At 31.9% G+C, this 22982-nt stretch overlaps 1 protein-coding gene across 5 annotated transcripts in view; it reads left to right on the top strand.

The window, feature by feature from the left end:
- Positions 1–22982, top strand: part of LOC140663363 (uncharacterized) — a 236335-nt gene that overhangs the window by 105382 nt on the left and 107971 nt on the right. Inside the window, exon 4 of one of the 5 annotated variants that reach the window (XM_072887449.1) lies at positions 164–291. The exons of the other annotated variants lie outside the window; for them this stretch is intronic. The gene's annotated coding sequence lies outside the window, so the exon portion shown is untranslated. The remainder of the gene's footprint in view (positions 1–163; positions 292–22982) is intronic. 5 annotated transcript variants of the gene reach the window in all.

The raw sequence follows: 22982 nt of genomic DNA, 5'->3' as shown, positions 1-22982 counted from the left end.
TTTCAATGCGTGGATATTAATATTTTAGTATTGAAACAATAATTTTCTACCATTTTATGTTAAAAGAAAAATTTATGCATATCTGAAATATATCTTATATATCTATAGTAACGTTCTTAATACTTTGCTTTTAGTCTCCTTTTTTTATCTTTTTCTCTGTCAGGATTGCCCTGGATCTTTCGCGAATCTTATTCGTGCATGGACTCCATATGTGGACTGTGTATCGAGATGTTGGCAGAGCGCACATGTGTTCGTGTAAACTCGATATCAGATTCGCTCCTGGAGTTTGAGGTAAGATTTATGAGCGTCGCGAGGCCGTTTTGTTAGCGCCGCAGTTAGGATCGGTCGTGGCTTCCAACCGTACAAATGATAATTAATGAAGAGTTCCGGACCCGCGAAGGGATGAATATGAGCGTTCAGCGAGGATCGGGGTAAATGACGCGATATATATAACAGACTTCCGGAACTTAGTAGTTTGATGCGGTCGAGCTTTTTGAATTCGCGCATTTTGCTTCACTCAAAGAGCGAAACTTATTATACTATTTAGCTTTTATCCTTAATCCATTTGTACATACAAATGTTTTGAATCAACGAGACGTTGATTAGTTCAGAGCATAATGAATAAGAAATAAAATGAAAAATTGACAAAATTAAGGTAAAATCTATATAGATTTTATATAGAAGATATAGAATTTTATTGATTTAGTTTCATATAAATCTTATTTTAATAAGAATTTAATTTCTTTAATAAGAAGCTTTATTTTATATGATGAGAAAATTTATATGTGACACATGTTTTCGACATGCAACATGCAAATTTCAAAACGCCTTTACTCAAACAAAAAAAAACTGGTCAAATTGTATTCAAATAAAATTCGTTTAATTAAAAAACAGAGAAAAGAGGTGCATGTTTATCAGTAATAAGTGAGTAAAATGTAGATAGACATTCTGTTAGCTTGACAGATGTAATGTAACATGTTATTTTGACATTTTAGTGAAGCGCTTATGAACTCTTCAATAATTCGGTCGCTGGTCGAAAAGCCTCGTCTCATCTCCATTATTTTCCTAAAACCGCACGGGCTCGTTCGTCGCGAATATCATCGTCGTTCCTGTACCGCGAAACTTGTAATTGCAGGAACACTTGAAGCACGGCATAGTCATTATAGTCTGTGGCGCACACTGCTTACGACTTAATGTCCACGCGTATAAGCGCGCTCACACACGCTTCCATTGGCGCGTCATTAATTCAAGAGGATATGTATGCGAAATATGAATCTCATGAAGGGCGCATGCCGCGTTAAATCTGCCTTTTTCCTGCGCTCTCGCCCGAGAGAACTTCATTAATTATTTTTAACTGCACCATTTCGCCGCTGTCGTATACGTAATGCCGTGTAATAATCCTCCGCAACTGCGGCAGTGCACCTAGGATATGTTACGAGGTGGGTAAATACGCCGAGATGTGTTACATCTTACATTTTTTTTAATAGTGAAAATTTTGTTTTCTCTTTGAAACTTATGAGAATTTTTAAAATGTCACAATTTACATTTGGGATATCTAATTATAATTCTTTTAAAATGTAAAACAATTTATGTCATTTATGATCATTAATTATTGACAAATTTTATTTTTTATATAAGGAAAATTTTTATTCTGTCTTAAATAAATACTGTAAATTATTAAATACATGCAATATTTAAACTACAGTATTGTTATTGCAGTTTTTTTAGAACTGACAGTATCATTTATTTTTGTAATAAATATATGATAATATTTATTATTGTAATAAATATACTTATAAATATATGACTTATAAGTCATATATCAATTCAAACAAGATTTTTTATTTGTTGTTCCTTTCCGAAAGTTCTATAAATTCTTTCAGAAATTTTCAGATTTTTGTATTTTTAAGTTTTACATACGTAAATATAATCAAGAGAAAAAGTTTTCGATACAAATTACATCATCGAATAGAAAAATTAAAATAAGTTTGTGAGTAAAAATTATTAATATATACAAATATTGTGAAACGCATTGTTAGAACGTAAGAAGAGTTAAGGAAATTTTATCATATCTGCACGTATAGTACCGAGACGAAAATAAGAACGAGTAGGTATGTTGAAGGAGAAGTGCTGAAAACATTTCAAGTGTCCTCGAAAGTGGTTTGCTTGGGAAGTGGAAAGCTATGGCCGAAGAAAATATCTTGTGGCATCTGTATGGTAGCAATGGGAGCACAAAATTCTTCGAAGGGTATAAATAGATTTGTAATGATGCAGGGGTAGAGTTGTAAATTTTATAAATATTTAGAAAATTGCAGATATCAAAAGATATATGTATGTATGTGTATACATATCATATATACAGATTATGTCATGATACTAGTATTTAATAATTATTTATATTTAATATATGCATATATACATACATATATTATATACATATATATGTATATGTATTACTGCAGTTTTTTTTATCTGACAGTGTAATTTATTATTATAATTAATGATTTATAAATATATGATTTGTTTAAATAAGATTTTTACTTTTTGAGATTTCTTTCCGACATTTTTATATTAGAAATTTCAAGCTTTTTATATTTCTAAGTTTTATGTATAATATATATATATATATATATATATATTGTAGAATATATTGTTATTATATATTGTTTTTACGAATCTAGTCTTTTTTCTAAATTTATATTTAAATATTACAAAAAGTTATTGCAAAATGCATATGAGAATAAGTTATATATAACATTAGTGTTTAGAAATATTTTGGGTTTCGATTGTAGGTATTGTTATTGCACTCGTGATGATATTTCGCACGCCGCAACAATCGTTTTCCAATCGTCGGGAGGCTGTGATTTCCGCGTTTTTTAATTTTTTCGAGAACCGAACTGAAATCTCTGCTGCGTGAGCGCGTTTAGAAGCCCTCGATTTATAGGAGGAGACAGAGAGGCCATGCATCCAACTAAAATCTGCTGACTCGCCGTAAATAACGCTATCGGGGTGCTCTCGCCTCGATTACTTTTTTCGTCGTAAAGCAAACCGAGTCCGCGCGATGAGTAACAATGCCCGACGCTACTACTACTACACGCTCGGACGTTCATTTTGCACAAGACGGTACCAAGTTTTTCAGGTAATTTTCCGAGGATAATGACGTTACTTGCACGTACGAAACAACCTTGCGTGGCGGATAGCATTATTAACGCGACGCGTTGTGGTAACAAGCGCTTTCCTTCCTCCCTCCTGCAACAACCCTTTTAACGTTCGCTTCGCCAAACGAGCGTTACGCGCGCCGCACAAAACGATTCTGTGCGTTTGTTGTTTCGTAAAACCTTTCGGTGTGCATTATACAGGGAATCGCACTCAACACGGTATTTCACACGTGTCGCACGCAATATACGCTCTTAGTTACACGTGTTTGTGGAATAAGTTATTTAATTGCGCTGTTCGCTATAGACACGCGTCGCGATTATCATCCATTTGATGCTCCCACCATACGCTTTGCGCGTCATCGTGACTCATATAATGATAAATTTGCGGCGATAAACATTTTATCTTGATTTTAACTCGATTTATATAAATATTAAATTGTTGTGATTAAAAGGCTTAGACTTTTCCAAGATAATGTGATTTGTTCGAAACTGTTCGTTATTTTAAAATTGGACTAATGAATAGAAAAGAACAAACGCAAAGTAAGCTTTAGATTCATCAATAGACGGCTAAATTAATTTCAAATAAATTTTACTTAACAGAAGTTTTTCATTTTAGATTTAATTTAAATTTAATTAAAAATATGTTTAAAATTGAGAAATTTTGCTTGTTGTTTTCATTGGAAAAACTTTAAATATAATAAATATAATTTTAGCTATATATTATATAATATATTATAAATATAATTACAAATTATTTAATATTATTTTAATGAGCATTATTAATTTTCGTACAAAATATTAAAATACATTTATATGAAAAGATATAGTACCAATGATTAAAACTTAATATATTCATCTTTATCATCTGGCATGAACATTGACCTGCCATCTCGTTCTTATCAGCACGAGGAAAGCCTTTTATCGTCACTATTCCACACAATTAATTAAATCAATTGCACTTTTTTACGAATCACTCCCTATTTTTTGGTCGCTCAGCGTCATTTCGATCGGCCGATGGCGATCGAGATCGATAAGGGACGCTGACAATGGCAGTCTACTTTTTCACGCATTTGTTCTACCATTTTTCGACTCGACGGCGATGGTCCGCGTTTTCTTGTCGCCGGATGTCATTAATTAAGTCGTCCATTTATCCACTGTGGAAGCAAGATGGATTGACTATACTTTGTTCGTAAATCCCGGATGTGCGGTCTTGTATCGAGTGCCTTCGTCATAAATTTAACACGGAACTAGCCGAGAATTGGAGAAACGCTACAAGCGCTGAAGATTAATGATCGATAGACGGGCTCACAGCAGTCACCTACCGAGTCCTCATTTCTACGCGGTCACAGTCCGAGGTTTGATCTAATCTTCGTTCTTAAATTATACTAAGGGTCCCGAAGAAATATCACCGTAGTTTATCGTTGCGGTCCACTTTGGAAAATGATTTAAATTACCTCCCACAAAATATCTTTCCCTTATCTTTCTTATAGAATAATTTGCCATTCCTAATATGATTATCATAGGATAATAACAAAACACAGATAATCGGTTTCTTTTATTAATTTTTTTGCCCTTCTGTTTGTATAATATTGCGAGAGATTATATCTATTGTTATTTTAAAATGAAAAATGGTGGTGGAGTCTTCCTTTGTAAGAATAGACTTTTAAATCTGAAGGTGTATAACATTTTGATAAGTTTCTATCTACAATAAATGTTTATTTGATATGTATATTGCATTTTTAAGTCATCTTTTTTATGTTGTTTACAACAAATCGAAATTTTCAAGGAAAGTCAAAATAATCTTAGCAAATTAAATATTTAAAATATGCAAATAAATTTAATAAACAGATAAATTCAAATAAATATATTTAATTTGATTTCAACATGTTTAAAATCTATATTTTAGAATTAGATTATGATAAATAATATGGTCTGCAATCAAATCTCTTTTAAAAGCTACACATCTGTTTCAAGTTTTCATTAGTTGTGTTATACAGTTGAAATATGCACAGTTCGTGAACATACACAGGAAATTCAATCGAAGTCTAGCGCGATCAGTGTTGCATCGAGAGTACAGCACGTTGTTGCAGTTCCTTTCTGAAATTGATTCTATTCCTGATCTAATTTTCCTATTTCTCTCTGTGTCTTCTATTTCCAGGGATGCATCGCAAAATTAACGTATTCATCTGCACACTCTCATCGTCGTTACTCATTCGCCTTCCCTGCGGGCTAATTTATCATTCTGCGCTTGCACAATCGCGATCGATAAAACATACTGATAAAGAGCTGGCAGAACGGCCAACGCGTTTTCTTCACGTCGCTTATCGTGTTTCGTGCTCGTTCGGCATTATGCAGACGCGCGCTCTCATTTTGCAACCCGAATAAAATTAATGCTCGCGCGTCGCTTGGCCAGTAAGTCGTAAATATCATTTCCTTCTTTCGTCCCTTGCAACACGGAGATCCGGAAATTGCAAGAGACTCTGATCCATTAGAGGCCATAAAATGTTTTCCGTGCGCTCTACCTTTCCATCGAGTTACATTATGTTAGAGAATTAAATATCAACACAATGTACTTTTTTTCGTAATTATGCTGCTCCAGTATTAGTAAAATGTCCCACACAGAGTTGTGCTTGTATAAATAATTATAATAATAGTAGACATAAAGTAGTTTTATTTTCTTAGCGCTTCTTTTGAAGTTTCTGATTTTAATAAGATTTGCTCTTTGATCTGAATCGTCTATATTTACTACATTAAGTGTAATACGTTTGATTACTAATCTAATTTGTCTTATTGATTAAAGATAAACAAGGGAATATATATTTATTATATGTATACGTGTATGTGTGTGTGTTTGTATATATCTAGAATATATTTTATATTAAACATGTAATAAGCATCATGAAATTAACTATTACTGTAACTTGCATTAATAGATAAAATACATTGAGTATTCATTAACAACACATACCGATTTATTGAAAAGACAAAAACTTTCGACATCATAAATTAGACTCTGCAATTCTAGAAGCGCTTAGAATATCAGATGGGTCAAGTCTTCTTTCATAATCTTAAACTCTGCACTAAAAAGAGGACAATGGACCCTTAATGGATTAAAGTTTGCAGGAGTTACATCGCACTGCAGGATACAAATGACGCATTCTTCCTCTCGAAACGCGGTCAAATTCATTTCTCGAGCGAAAAGAGAAGCGCGATGATAGCATCGAACTACTACGTTGCTGGCCTTATAATTATTCTTATCCCTCTTGTCCTCTCGCGCGGTGAACACAAAAGGGCAACGTGACTCTCCGCGATATCGTTCCGCGAACCAAACGCGAAATGATTTGCATATTTTTGCCGCCACTTTCTCATTATTCTTCCGCGTGACGTTAATTTATCACTTTGACCGCTCAAACGCCGTCCGGATTAATAAACGCCATCGATAAAGAGCAGTTCTTTTCCTCGCCCATATTTCTTATCGCTTTCGATCGCGATAGCCGCCCGCGTTTGACATTATGCAGTCCGAGTTTCTTTTTCGACGTTTGAAAATAATTAATTCACGTGTCGCCCGCTATGCTAGACACGTCCAGGTAAGGTGGCTAATTGTACGGTGATATTAATGTCACTTTTTAATTAAAGTTTCATTCAAGGGTACCGTCGACGGGTGCGCGACTGGAAGAGGCAGCAGTCCTCTTTTCTTCGTGGCATTTTATGATAGTCGGGGGTTACAAGAATTTTTTGCGGCAAATTTCAAGTGCGTCATTTGGAGGAGCGGCCATGGATATAGCAAAAACGTAGCTCGTAACATTTGCATTTATAACCAACAGAATGGCATTGTTGGGTTTAGAACGATAGCGCTGTATTAAGCGCCATGCATAGAAGATACTGGCATTGAATATTATTTTATGTAGGATTTCTTTTTTGTGCATTATTAACCCTGAAATCATAACACTATGCAGTTATATCTACTGTGTATTTGCATAGAAGAAGATTACTCCGAACATAAAAAATTTATTAAAACATAGAGCTGCTTTATTTTTAATATTAAGTTAGTTTTTAGAAAGTTAATTAGACATGTAATTTTAAGTTTATTCTATGTGTTTTAATTGAACGAAATCTTAACTTGATTGAAAATTGAAAAGTACCATTTACTTTTAATCTAAAGTTGATACTAGTTTTCTGGCTTTTCATTATATCTTGAAAAATTGTAATTTTTTCATGAAAAACTTACAACAACATATTTAAGAACTTTTGGTTTATTTTTCAATTACAAAGTTTCTTTGATATTACATTATTTCGAAACGAATAATTTGCTATTGATCAATTCATAGCAACAATCAGCTCGATTTCTTGAATGCTGAAAGTGGAATCATCCTTCTGCGCACGTCTTCAATTACGGTCACGTAGAAGAGTACTTGTTTTTCGGGATGTTCTCCGTTTTTCTTTTCGATCTCATGACAAGGGGCGAGCGTCGAAATTGGCCATTCTGGATGCCGTGCTTTCGCGATTCGTTCCATTTTCATTTTCTGATATTACCGTCGGCGGTTTATATGTCTACTAGACCGGGCCGGCCGCCCGCTCCTATGCATCTCAATGCACTCTTTCCTTCTACAATGCGAAGATCTATACAAATCCGCCTTAGACCTCGGAAGGGAAGGATTTCTTATTTCCTCAGAAACTCTCGCGGTGACAGGTAATCGACCGACGACTTACGTGCACCGCCTTCGGAACTAACGCGCGTGGCACTCGATTTCTCACTGTGTCGTAGAACACTCAGTGCCTGAAGCACGAGCACGCGTACTGATATAATTCTGAAATCTTGTTTTCGATAATAGGATATTCCCTAAAACGTTACGTTGTCACATGCTTAAAGTGTACTTCTTCCTTAAGGATACATTTTATCAATCTATAATTTTCACTTAAAATCCATATTCGAAAGTTTATATTTTAAAAGTTTAACGCATCTAATTTTGATGCTTGATCGTGAATAGTTACTTATATAGAGCAGAATCTTTTTATATTTAGAATTAATGTATAGAATTATTGTATATTAAATATTTAGAGTTATTTTATATATATACACATATATTTATCAGTTAATATATGATTGAAACGTCATTTATTTGATGTACAAGTTTATTCAAATTTATGAAGTACAATAGATGACTTTAATCTTGTACATGATTATTTTTTGATAATACGAAAGATAGTTTAAAGTCAAAATCAAAAAGAATTAATTATGAAATTATTAAAAAGTATTTTTTTTTAATATTAATATACATATAATATAATTATACAAAATTTCTCAATACTATCTGTGTAATTATATTAATTATGATATTTAATAGGATCAAATTTTTTAATTATCAAGCATATTTGCGTAAAGCATTTAACGTAGAGAGATTTTGAGACTTTGAAACTTTGAGATAGACGTAGGCAAAATTGGATTTAATCCGCATATTTGAATTTCACAAAGCTGATAATGACATAATCAAAAGATCATTAACTATTCAATCTTTTATACAGGGAGTATGATAGTACATTTAGTTTAATAATTCAAGATAATATAGTTTTCATTACAAGTATATTTTTTAACGTCATTTAGTTAAGATACTCTATTTTTTAAATCATTTAATAATTTCTAGATATTTGACAGATCGTATTATAATTTTTTAATAAGCATTAAAGAGTCATTAACATTAGGAAGTTTACATGTGATGTGAATAATCACACGTTACAAACGAAGATGAATTAAATATGTCAAGTATGTGTGAAATTTTTATTTCCAATATCCTGGGGTCTTAATATATATATATAATTAAATATTTTATATAATATTGATTCTTATCATCATAATTGCCAACTTTAGAATTTTAAAAATAATTAGAAAAGCGGAGAGAATAATGACATTGAAAAATAAAAATTTTTTTTAAAAGCTTAGCTATTTTCCACACAAATTTTATATTGAATCTTTTATTTTAAAATATATATGGTCTAATTAATGCATCAACATTATAATATCTAAAAGAATACATCAATAGAGAGGCAATACATTTTTATGTTGCAATTTTAAGCAAGTAGATAAAACTTCGTTTATATCAACCCACATAAATTCACGGGCACTTTGAGGAAATCCTCCTTTGTCCCACAGCGCATCCTCCTTATCCCGTATGCACCTTCTGGCGTGCAACTTCTTGTTCCTTTATATTCTAAAACATCCGCTTCTTCTTTAGCCTTACCTCTTATAATCATTCTACAGGCTCATTTCTTACGCGCGAATTTGCGGTATAATGCGAAAGAAAGTTTGTTTCGGCGAATTTGCAGTTAACACGCTGCTTTGCAGTTTACGTCACCTTTTACTTTGTGTCGGGTTGCTTTTGTACCGAAACAAGTGTCGCTGTATGATTGAATTCAATGAAACAAAGTCTTTACATCATGAATATCCCTCTAATTAATATGCGACTAAATAAATATTTATTTCACCGAAGCATATATTATTGCAAATAAATGCTATTTGAGACAGATTTATTGTAAATTTATTGTACAGATTTTACATAATGTGGGTTATTTAAGGGATAATAGATTACCAAGAGAGAATAATTTATAAGATTATTTCTAGGAATTTATATTTACGCAAATTTGAAATGTACATACATTTTTCAATGTTTTCCTAAAAACAAAAATAATTCAATTTTTATTTGCACATACATTTAATAATAATAATAATAATAATATATAATACGTATAAGTAAATACATATATATATATATATATATATATTTACATGTACATATATGTATAATATAAATGAGCGTAAATTAACATCATATGTTTTTTAAACAAATTTGAAACGCTAAAGGCGAACCATTAGGTTTATTGCAAAAAAACTTGATGATTGCTTACTTCCGGTCGATTAAAATCGCTCACGCGGCTGGCTAGCCATGTCGGTTAGCCGGTGTGCCGTATATTAACGTGAATTTTCCTCATAGCAAAAAGTGTCGCGAGAGAGGAGAACTCTGGAAAACTTTGGCTCTTCGCCAATCTTACGTAGAATACGAGAATGTATGTACACTGGGCTCACATCAAACTGCATTTTTCTCTATGTACGCATGCGACACTCGATCCCGGAAATAAAACAACCAATAACAATGGAAGACGACCTGGATATACTTGTAATATGAAGAACAAATAGACCAGTGTTCCCTTAGACATAAAGCAAACGGAGTGCGGCGCAGTACAAGTACGCTTGATTTGATATTGGATAAAAAAGGAATGAGACACAGCGACAGTCATGTGTAATCAAAAGCTCAATATTCTATATTTAAAAATAGAAAGTAGTTAACTCTCTCTCTCTCTCTCTCTCTCTCTCTCTCTCTCTCTCTCTCTCTCTCTCTCTCTCTCTCTCTCTCTCTCTCTCTCTCTCTCTCTCTCTCTCTCTCTCCTCCCCTCTCCCTCCCTCCCTCCCTCCCTCCCTCCCTCCCTCCCTCCCTCCCTCCCCCCTCCCCCCTCCCCCCTCCCCCCTCTCTCTCTCTCTCTCTCTCTCTCTCTCTCTTTCTCTTTCTCTCTCTATCTAACAATAAAACTTTTTAATTGTCTGTATTTACACTATTATATAAATATCGAAGCAACGCAAAGCTAACAAAAAATTATTTTAGAAACATGCCAGTACTTGCAAATAAAAAAGTGCAAATAAAAAAGAGGCTCACGCTTTATACATACATACATATACATATATATATATATATATATATATATATATATATATATATATATATATTAGAGGGGGAGAGAGAGAGAGAGAAGTCAAAATATGGAAAATACTTCCTATGAAATATCTGATATATAAAAATAAAAATTTGAAAAAAATTATGTTATGACACAAGATAATTTTGTTTTACAAAAAATTAAACTTAGATGAACGAAGATTTTTTGCCGTGAAGTGATATATTTTATATGAAATCCTAATTGTTGTAAAAGGATGTTTTCCAAAAATTCCTCTCACAAAGTCGAAATATGAAAGAATATGTTTGTACTTTGAAACGCGCAATTCTTTTAAAAAAATCCATGAAAAAAATGTTAGTCGTAAATCTATCCTCCGAGTATAATGGAAAAAATATTTTCCTGCTCGAAAGTACATATCTTGCGTCTTCCTTATATATATATACGTATCCCTCGTTCGTGGGATTCTCGACTTTAGAGGTTGACCGACCTTTGCTCGCTCTTTTTCGCTGAGGTCCGAGGATTTCCTGCTCTCTTTGCACACGTTTTTCTTTTTATTTTTATTAGAATTCAGTCCTTTCGCACACCGTACCGCTTTACGAGTCGGTAAATAATTTATGAACCACCTTCTTCACCTCGATTTCACGGCGCGACGCATGCAAAGAAAAATTCGGTTCAATCTGCTGTCGCAGCCGAAGTCGACCTTCCGTTTGCTCTAATAAAATGCTCGTCACTTTCAGGAAGCTTCCTACTCTCTTTCCCCAGGAAATCGAAAAGTTTTGAATTGCCGCGTCGTTTAATGCAAATTATCTGAGCAGTAATTAATCTATATAATTTGTAGTGATTATCCTGAACGAACCAAACAAAAGAAATGAGGCAAATTAAATAAATTAATGTTTTTATAATTATGACTATGAAACGGATTCTTGCGTTCGTAAAAATAATTTAATTTGACAATGCATTTTAGTATTTAAAAAATCCTGTAGTTTTGCTGCATTACCGTACATTTTTTCATTTATTTGTATTCACCTTCAAATATAAGAGAAATTTCTTGAATGTCAATTATGTAAGTGTATGTGTCGTTCCATTATTCGAATTAATAATAGATTTAGTAGAACGGTATATAGTTATAACTATGTAGCCATTCAAAGACGTGTGATTTTGCTCTTTGCTTGGACATTTATCTCTCTCTTAACGGGAACGTTAAATTTCGCAAAGCGCTGTTACATTGGTATTCGCAATGACATTTAGAATTCTTTAACGTAGATTTGTTCGAGTCACCGATCAAAATTACTCGAGATTCGTTACGTAACGCCCTTACAATTTTTTCGAACCAATGCAATTCGAACGTTGTCTGTCAATGTAGCCACGCAGCTTGAGAATGTCATCACCAAGTCAAATCAATGAACCACGATTGCTGCTGGTACCGCTACTGCTTTGTGCCGGGTTGAGAGAGCACCTAATGGCGTTTGTACGTGAGCTGAGAAAATCCATTAGGGACGTTATTGAAAACGTCGGAAACTGTTTCCGACTATGATGTTCCGTTTTCAGCTTTCTCTCCTTCTCTTTTCCTCTTTCTCTTTCTCTTCTTTAATGCAGTCTTTATCTTCTCCAGCTTCTATCTTTCTCGTAAAATGTGCGTGAGGTGGATTTCAAACCAAGCTCAAAACTTGAGTACGTCTTTTAGTAATAAGAGAACATAATAAGCACAAATAGTACTCTGTTTATCACACGAAAATTGTCGCGCAAACTTGGATCGTCGCAGAACATTTGACTTTAATCTCTCTGCTATTATTTACAGATATACGTTTATGCCGTTAGATTTATTATTTTCAATAATATATAATAATTTTGAACCTATGGTAATTAAAAATTTTAAATATGTTTTATAATATAGTAATTTAAAAATTTTTTCCGATAAATTTTTGCGAAGTAGATTCACAATTATTATAATGTTAATTTTGCTACGATATTTTATTGGAGTTCAATTGAACGCATAAAATTCTTGGATTGTAAATTTCTAAAATATTATCAAAAGGAAAGAAATTAAAGCTTAATGTAATAAAATAAACATTGTTTTCTTTATTTCTATTATAATTAAAAGCTTGAAATTATGAAAAACAATAGTAAAAATAAAAATTACCGAGTCAAACTTACTTATTCTGTACTTTAATATATTAATGGAGATAAAATTAATACATATTTCGAATGGCTATTTAATTAGACGCTATAGGTATATGAAGCCATGACCGAAGTTCGCTTTGAGAGAGCAGCATCAAAAGACAGGAAACCATAACGCGCCGAACTCCTTATGGCGGATGCGGTTTAGCGCGGTTAAGTACGCTCTTTCTAAAGAGGCCGGCGCCGCGAGAAGTAGCTACCCGCCGCAAGTTGCGGAGCTAAGTTATATGTAGTTCAACGTTGCGACGCAGGCAGTTTCGAGGGTGAACGTACATCCAAGACAAGAGTCGGAAAGTACGCTGTTTCAGTAAAATCCGTACGGAGCACACATTCTGCCGCTAGACATATGTGTACACATACATACATGTGCGCGATTTTAGTACTCTTTAGTTGCGCGTTTCTTAGCACTAGATTACTCTGTAAAAAATTATGGTTAATAGCATCCTTTGTTAGTAATATTCTTTTATTAACTGTATAATTTTTGTCGAGTTAAATCAGTTGTTATGAAAAAGCATACGTGAAAAATATACGTAGGTATACATATAAGTGTAATATAAATAATTTTTGTAAAATTATATTTTTTGTTTAATTTTTCTATACAAACAGAAAGAGCTAAACATTAAATAAATATTTTTTTCAACCTTATTCGGTTTATGTATAGTTTTGACCAAAGAAAAGCTTTTAGCCAATAGCTATATTTGTATTGAAAAAATTTTATAAAAATATTTGATTTTTAAAATTATATTTTTTTTTATTATAGAATACTTTTTACTATTCTACATTTAAAAACGTCGTATAAAATATGTAGAAGTAAAATTATTTTACGTCAAAATAATTACGCAAAATTAACATACATAGTGCAAACTCTTATTTTTACTTTTGATTTATACTATGTTCTTAAATATATAGCACAGTAAAAAGTGGTCTATAATAAAAAAATATAATTTTAAATATATTACATTTATTTAAATTATATTACACTTATTTTTAATTCTATTTTTATATAACGGTACCATTTCTTTTGTGTTCAAGATTATAATTTTTCCTTCATTGATGTCGTACATTGAATAACGATTTTAGCAGCTTGGCTAAAAAAGACTTATGATTAATATCCGCACAGACACTTGTCTTTCACTGTAACGTATAAGCGAATTATAAAGAAAGAATGAAACAAAAAAGATAATATCTTCGAGGATTTCTCCCTCAATACCTCTTTTGAACTATTAAAATAAACGAATAAAAAGGAAGAAACTCTTGAAATATATATATATCCTTAAATAAGTTTTATTTTTTTATCCTTTTTTGTGTGTCGATTTTATAATCATACTCAATTGTTTATACTGGGTATGTACTTCATTGCATAAATACTCACTTTACAAAAATTGTTACATTTAATACACAAGAATGGCGCGTTGAATGCAAATATAAATAGATTTGAAATTGTCCTACGGACTGCTTGTACATATTTACCAAACATATTGCGTATTTGATAATTTAAACATCTCTTTGAATTTTGTATCATACAGCATATTATTTTTGTTATACTTACACGACAAATTACACGACAATTACACGACAATAAAAACAAGAAAAATTTCTGTTAGATTCTAGAATATTTTTAAGTGTCAGGGTGATTAGAATACAGTTTTTTCTCTGTAAATGTGAGTGTAGAAAATATTTTTTCAAAAAGAATTATACGATGAAGGGCATAAAATATTATAGTATCGTTCAAAAGAGACGGAAATCAAAACGCTATTCAGCAGAGTTTTATCTACAAAATGTTCTTTTATACTTCCTTTTTTATTTTCTTGACTTTCTATCTTATTCAAGATGACGTAAAAACGATGGAGGAATCGGCACAATAATCGTCACTATTCAAGCTTTTTCATCAGATAAAAACAGGAGTTTAAAATAATTTTTCTCGATATCATTGCTTATATGTTATCTATCATTTTTTCGTTAAAGTGGACGAATTAACTAATTTAAATTTTGTTTTAACTTCTGCTGTCTTTAAATATCTGTTTAATTAAGAAATAAATTTGTTCTTGAAATTAAATTTGAATAAATTTAAAATTAAAAATGAATTTAAAATTATGTTCTTTTTTCGAGCATTGCTTTTTGTATGAATTGAATCTATAAATGATATTGTATCAAACAAAGATAACTTAGATATATTTGCCATAATTTCGTGGCACTCTATAAATAATTAATTTTAATAATTCTGAAATCGTTTATAATTCCGTGAAATATATATGTATATTAAATAATAAATGTGTGTCTTTTTTTCTCTTTCGCTCTTTCTCGTCTAGATTTATATACGCGAAATGAAATTTAGTTGATAAAAAGAAAAACATATTGTAATAGATTGTAAGTGAAAAGAATATATCGTGTTTGTAATTGATTATATTAGACGCGAACTCACATTGTGAAGGGAGATTAATGTTACGCTTTTATTATATAAACATAGCTTATAGAAACTAATCTTATGACCATGTTTACGCTTTATTATCTTCTTTATTAGCGATTTAATTTTGTCGCAATAGATTATTTCTTATGATTATGCGAACAATTATAATGAGAAAACGTTATTTTTAAACTAATTACAGACTGACATTGTCCATTACAAGCTTGAGTTTAATATTATATTTAAGAAAATGAAAAATAATAAAATGAAGCTAGAATAATATAGAGTTTTAAGGCGCATTTTTGATAAAGATATGTAATAGTATTTAGACACACATCGGGCATAATGAATTATAAAATACGAGAAAGAAAGAAATTATGAGAAAAAAATAATTTTTCTAACTTAGATTCACAAAAATAATTTTTCATGAATAAAATTATTCTGATGCTGTGAAGTAGACTTATAAGTTAGTTGAAAGTTTGTTATAAGTTTATAGCACGTAAAAATGTAAAATAATTTTATTTGTTTTCTTCTAAAATTTATTCTGTGTATATCTACGTATATACATACATATATCATACATATATCATTCTCGGTATTTCACAATACAAATTTACAAGATATATTTTATATTATTTACAAGATATATTTTTATATTTTATATTGCGTTGTGTATTCTGAAAATAGTATTTGTGAATGAAATATTTCTTTTTATTTTGCAAATGTCGAGTGTAGCAAAAAAAAATTACATAGAATTTTATTAATTTTTTTTTACGTAAAATTTATTATACTTTAACACAACTTATATAATTATAACAATTTCTATTTATCTTTACATCGGAAAGTTCTTGAAGTAGTTCAGTAATTCAAGCAGTATAGACACACGTGGGAAACATTCAATATTATGCTAAACGTTTCAACATTTTCATAATTTAGAAAGTGAAATTAATAGGCGGCACATATTATCGCGTTAATTTTACATTACAATCGTCTCATGTTACCATTGCTCTGGGCGTACCACAAATATATTCAAATTTCCAACGACCCGAAGTAAATGTCAGTTCATCCAAGATGTTACATTTCCATCATAACGTTACGGAATTTGGACATCGCGTGAAATTGAAGCTCATAATTCTGTGCACGCGCGCTATCTAAGCTGTACATTAATTCTCGCCACCTACGCTTCGGTATGTTACTCGCTTTACATGTTAATTGCGTAAACTTAACCGCATCATGTGACAGACAACGAATAGATGATTTTCTGCTATATCTACTATGTGAAACATAGTATCTGAACATAATTTTTCCAACGGTATATTTTACATTTTATTTGAGATATGTAAAGTGTATCGGAATATTTTGTTTTAATTTCATTGTTATACGTCTTGACAAGAAGATCGGGTAAATCTGAATTAATCGACGAAATTATATTTCCGTCGGGATTATCTAGTCGGTGTAGTGAAACTGACACCCCCGATTCAGCGCACGCGCTGGCTAAATTATGCACTAATTACTCAACGTGTGCATTCCTGTGTCGCTCATCGATCTCCGCAATGCAGGCTGATTGCGCGAAGTTTACGCCGTTAAAATTACGTTGGGACGTAATACGCACCGTTCTGCGACAGAACCAAAAAATATAGGTCAACTTCGTAAAGACATACTTTTAATAGTTACATTCCTTATTTTAGTCCTCGATATGTAAATTGATTCTCCAAAACATAATATGTATTTTATCTTAGAATTATTTTTATTTTCTATACATTTTGTTATAAATATAATAAAAAAAATTATACTTTTATTGAACATTTAATTTTGAAAGTGAAAATCTTTTATTTGCACACAAGAAATATATACATATATACTGGATATATTTTTACACACATCACTAAATGATTTTATATTTTTATATTTTTTATTATTTAGGCATTTTTTTATTTTTAGTGAAATTGGTTATTTATTATAATTTCTTCATTAACAAATTTAACTTATATAAAACAATCTCCTATAAAGTAAACTAAAAAATTAAAATGTTAAAAAAAGAGAGATGAAATTATGCTTCTTTTTCTCTCTTCTAATCTTGAATTACGTAATAAAACACATGATTTGATTAATCATATTATAATGGAACAATAAATAATATCATTCTGTAATGCTATTAGTTACCTAATATTTTACCTTACTAATTAGTTCAAGTCGTGTAAGTCGAGTTTATCTTGTTACGTCGATCACATGAAGTTTGCATTTCAAAATTACATTATGATGCGGTATGTGTGTAACATACGCAAGGGCACGTGTAACTTTTGGGCAATTTTCCTCGAAAGTTCCGAGAGCTTGTTATAATTCTATTCGGTCGCCGCATACGGAACATTATTACACGTACCCCTGATAACCTCGAAAGGTATCTATCTTACCCATCGCCGACTCACGAAAGTTGCTATAGGCCCACCAACAAAGTTTCATCCCGCGTATGCATGCACTATACATACGTATAGGATGTACAGAAAACAAAGTGTATAGAGTTTGCGAAAGCCACGAGTGTTTTCATGAAAGTTTCCTGTTATCCTTTTTATAACGTAAGTGCTTCAAAGTACAATATATTTTAACATGCAAGCTGGTTGAAGTTTGTATCACGTAGGAGTGAAAATTCTTGTTTCTTAAGCAACATTTATATGACTTTTCCTAAAATTAATAACATCTAACTATAAAAATATAAATAATTGAAAGAGAAAAAGAGAAAACTTAAAACATAAATACATATATACATACATATTTATTTATCTTATAATTGAATATATATATATATGTATGTATGTGCAGTGATACAATTATATTATACAAATCAATTAATGTGTAATCTTACGTAAATTTAAAAGAGTATATAATATTTTTTCCCATTTTACTGAATAATTTTTATTACTTATTCGATTCGTCAGATTTATTATTATATTTTTCTAATCAAATATGTTCATAGGCAAAAAATAATAATATATAAATTAAATCTCATAATCTAAATTATAAATTTGGAAACGACTTATTGTTTATAATCGCATATAAATTATAATATATGTGACATTATATTTGTTTTTCATGCACCAATATATTCGTAATAATGTCATAAATCTGGCTATAAATGCTTTCGATGATTTATATGTGATCAATTATCTACATGTGTGCAGTGAAATACATGACAGGATATATAATAAAATATATACAACATACGTAGTGTGCTGTACTTTTTCGACGCGTCAAATATTTATGAGTTTTTCTAGAGTAAAAAAATTTGCAATGATAGCGCTTTTTTTAGAATAAATTGGTGAGCAGGATAGATGAAACAGAGAAACGGGTTACACAATATAGGATATACCGAATATGCAACAAACCAGTTAAAAATGTTACGATGCTGCATAAACTTCAATGACAGTTTGCGCAAGAAGCTATGTTTTTGACGGTCGTAAAGTTCTCTTATTTCCCTCTCTTTTGGTCAAACATAAAAACTCGTCGCTTTTCTCTTAAATCAAGCCATTGGTACGGAACGAAAGTTCTTTTATAAAAATGTCGAAATGTCAATCGTTTTTAAATTCTTAAAAGAAAATATTGTTAAAACATAAATAAGCAAAGTAAGAATTTTTGTTTTTTTTTTTTATTTAAAATATTTCTTTATAATAACATGATTCACTTTGATATTATACATTATGTATACATATAATCTCTGAAATCAAACATCTCTGCGGATGCAAATGGAAATAAGGATCTGTAGTATTGAATATCCATGGAAACTAGATCTCATGAGAGACTAAAGCCGCATAGATCAAGGAATATATTAACCACAGTTCTGTGAAATCAAGAGTTTCCGGACGCGGAAATCTCTGCCGTAAATGGTCCATAAAATCAAGCATTTGTGGAGCCAAGACGGCATCAAAGAGCTATGGATCTAAAAATCTGTGCGCTCAAGAATCTATGAAGCTAAAAATCCATGAAAACGAGGATTTAAGGAGCGAAGGATTTGCAGATCTAAGGATTTATGGAGCCGCAAGATTTGGAAAAAGAATCTGAGAAACTAAAAATTCGTGAAATGATTGAAACAGTATCGAATCTCAGCAACGATACGACGTTGTCAGCAACCAGCTAATTAACTCCGCGTACTTACAATCTGTCATATGACTGGGCAATGCGGGTACCAAGGATGTGTTAAAAGCAATTGCCTCGTAAACGTTAGCACTCCCATGAGCATTCTGGCGACTTGACTTGTAGGTATTCGCAAGTACCTACCTACTGGCGTCTATAACGGAACGTATATATAAACGCAGGCAGCTGTATATATTTACACACAGTCGACGGCGCTTCCTCTTCCGATTGCAGCATCCATTTCAGAGATAATCAGGTTACAGGAAGGAAACCTGCAATGTGCCTGCGCGTCCCGCCAGATATTTTCAGCCCTAACTACGATATATTGCGCAAATCGTCATTATTAACGGCCGCTATTTAAGACACTGTATCACTAAACAATTTAGTTAATTTTCTAAGAATATAATGGATAACTATGTTCAAGATTAGTGTTTTGTTGTAATTGTTTTCAATATATATATATATGTTTTTTAATGTACTTATATTATTTATACATTTATATAAAAACCGTTTATATTTTGAACGTGATATAAATCTTGAATTATGAAACTTTAACATTACATCATCTTTCTATCTATGCATTATTTAAATTTTATTTATCTTATTATTGAATATGATTTTTCGATAAAGGTTTCATATTATTGTGAAGCTGTACTTGACGTACATATGCAATATAATATTACAATTGCAGAGGTATATAATTTTTATTATTAATTAACTGGTATCTGCGGTATAGGCATAGTATCATAGTAATCCAACTATACATCCGTCTTTTTCAACTATCGGAAAGTTCATTTTGAAATTTACTATTACTTTAGGGCTTCTTCTCGCCAACTTATGTTTTATCGGCACGTCCTTTTTGTCTTGCTGAGACGCTTCCGGCGTTCTTTATTTCCCGCGGGTGACTCTTTCCGCCAGTGCACTTCTCAAAGACTCTTAATGTAACGTGACGAGGTTATCCAATCTTCTTGCAAGGACGGACTAACGAAATAAAACTGCAGCGAATCACTTAATTCGCAACGTGCACAATGTTCTCCATCACGCGCGGTCGATCTCGCATCCGCTATAAGAACTTCCCTTCCGGAAAATATCTGTTTTTCAATTGCGGTCTCGTGAGATTTACAAAATAGATGGTCTACAAAGCGGAAGTGAAATGGGTCTTTTTTCTTGATTTTTAGCGAAACAGATTCCAGGTTAATTTTAAGTTGGTGTGCTAGAATCAGTATGACGCTACCTACTAGCATTACCGGTGTTGAAATTTCCGTCGTTTGCGATAAATGTTAGAACCAACGTAAAAAAAGAGAGAAAGGAAAAGTGCATATTTAGTTTTACTAGAGTCGTGGTGGCTTAAAGGGTTAAGACCGATTTGCTAGCAAGCAAAACTTTGCTCACTTATCGTCGAAAAAAGAAACAAGGAGAACAGACCGTTGGTAAATGAAACGGTCTTTTGCGGTTCCTAAAGATAAGCTGGGTAAGTTTTTCTGGTCATGATTCCGAGGATGCGGTAAATACCACAAGAATATTCTCACATATTAAAAAAAAAGAGAAAATCTATTTTAAGTTGGATTAGAAAAAGAATAATTTCTTTTATTTTCACATATTTATTTATTTCACACTGAAATGTGCAATTTAAATTTATTGAGGTTATTTACATTTTACAAAAATTGTAATACGTATTTATATATATTGTATATGGAAATATACAAACGTATAAAATTCATATTAATAAAAATAAATAAAAAAATATAAAAATAAAAAATGAATTAATTAGCCTTATATGAGAATTCAAAAACATTATAATTTATAATTAATAATTTACAAATTAAAGTGTTGTTATTTTTTTTCATACACAACAGTTAAAAGGAAATATGTATTAAATTGAATTTACTTCTTTTAAGACAAAATTTTTTATGAGGTTTGCCATTTACCATGTCGTAGTCGTACTTTTCGCTCGCAAATTATAATCGAGTTTTATCGGGAATATGTTGGGCCATTTGTGTTTAGTCAAAGAGAGACGAATTTACAGCGGTGTAAATCCAGAATGGAGGAAACAAGTAGGAGGAGAGAAGAGGGGTGAATATCGGATGACTTTAAAACCCGGAATATTGATTCCCGCGGCTGTATGTCGCGTAAACGCATCTCGCTTCCGAATCTTTGACATGTTTTACCGCTCGTTCGCGTGCTTTCTCGATACTGTCAGTGCGCGAATCTCCCGACTCTGCCTTTGTCTCTTCTGCACTTTTGGAATTTATCGGTTCCGACCGAATACGCATGTAACACGCGTGCGCTTTCGACTCGTATAGTGCAATCGAATGTTTCGACAGTGTCTGTCAACGATTCGTAGTTTGATGCCGTCGATGAGTCGTCATGTTTAATGTTTGCGTTTACGTTTTGCTGGGCTTTTAACGCGCGTTTATGGCACGGCACGGCCCAGATATAAACTAAAGCTTCCGTTGATAAGTAAATAGCGGAAAATGTTCGTGGCGCATGCAAGCCGCTCCTGAATAAGCTATTGAGACATACATGAAAGTTGGCTTTACACACTCGGTGCCCGTCAAAACATTGAATGACGAGCTATGTTTAATATTCGGATGTGCGTTTCTGTTATGCCATGCAAAGGATCATTTATTCTTAATCTCTTAAGCATATAAAAAATATTAAAAATTTTTTATTGATATAAAAGTTCTAATAAGCGGTATGATACAGATTTAATTCCTTATTTTTATTATCTTTTTTTTGCAGAATTTTTTATATTCTTATTTATTTTGCTATTTTAATCGTTGAGATATAATATTGATTTATTGTATATTTTACTTCACAATTAATTTATTTTTCAACAATATCATTTCAATGAAAATAACTTTAAATTTTGATCAAGTTTAATTGTCAGAAAGAAAAGTTTATTTCCATTTTATATATCTTAATGTAAGATAGTAATACATGAAAAAATTTCGTAATGCTAATTCTACCACTTTAAACATCTGTGTAAACAAAATCTTATTATAAAATATATGCAAGAAATATCAAAAAGAATTTTTTTCTCCGTGAAGAAAATTGGAAATGCATGGACTGTGCGTAGTAATCTTTCTGGGACCCAGTGAGCGTTAGAACGAGAGTAGTCACGTAAATGGAAGGTGAGTTCGACGAAAAAAGATGAGTGCGATGGATGTCGACGGCGCAAGGAGATGGAAATATCTTGCGGCTCTTCGCAAGATTTTCCTCCGAACGTCAGTACCTTTCCTCTTACTCGTGATATCTCGCGGTCTGCAACTCAGATAGAAGCAGACGGCGACGAAAGTTTGGCAAGGTTTCAAAAGCTCGCTCGTGGCGAGTGTGGAATAGTCTTAATGGATTGTATCGTGCCACGTATTCACGGGCTTTTAGATTAGAGAGTAGCC

The sequence above is a fragment of the Anoplolepis gracilipes genome, chromosome 3, assembly GCF_047496725.1.
Source record: "Anoplolepis gracilipes chromosome 3, ASM4749672v1, whole genome shotgun sequence".
In the NCBI taxonomy this organism is placed as follows: Eukaryota; Metazoa; Arthropoda; class Insecta; order Hymenoptera; family Formicidae; genus Anoplolepis; species Anoplolepis gracilipes.
Note: the sequence above shows the minus strand (reverse complement) of the source record. Positions and strands in the feature narration are given on the sequence as shown.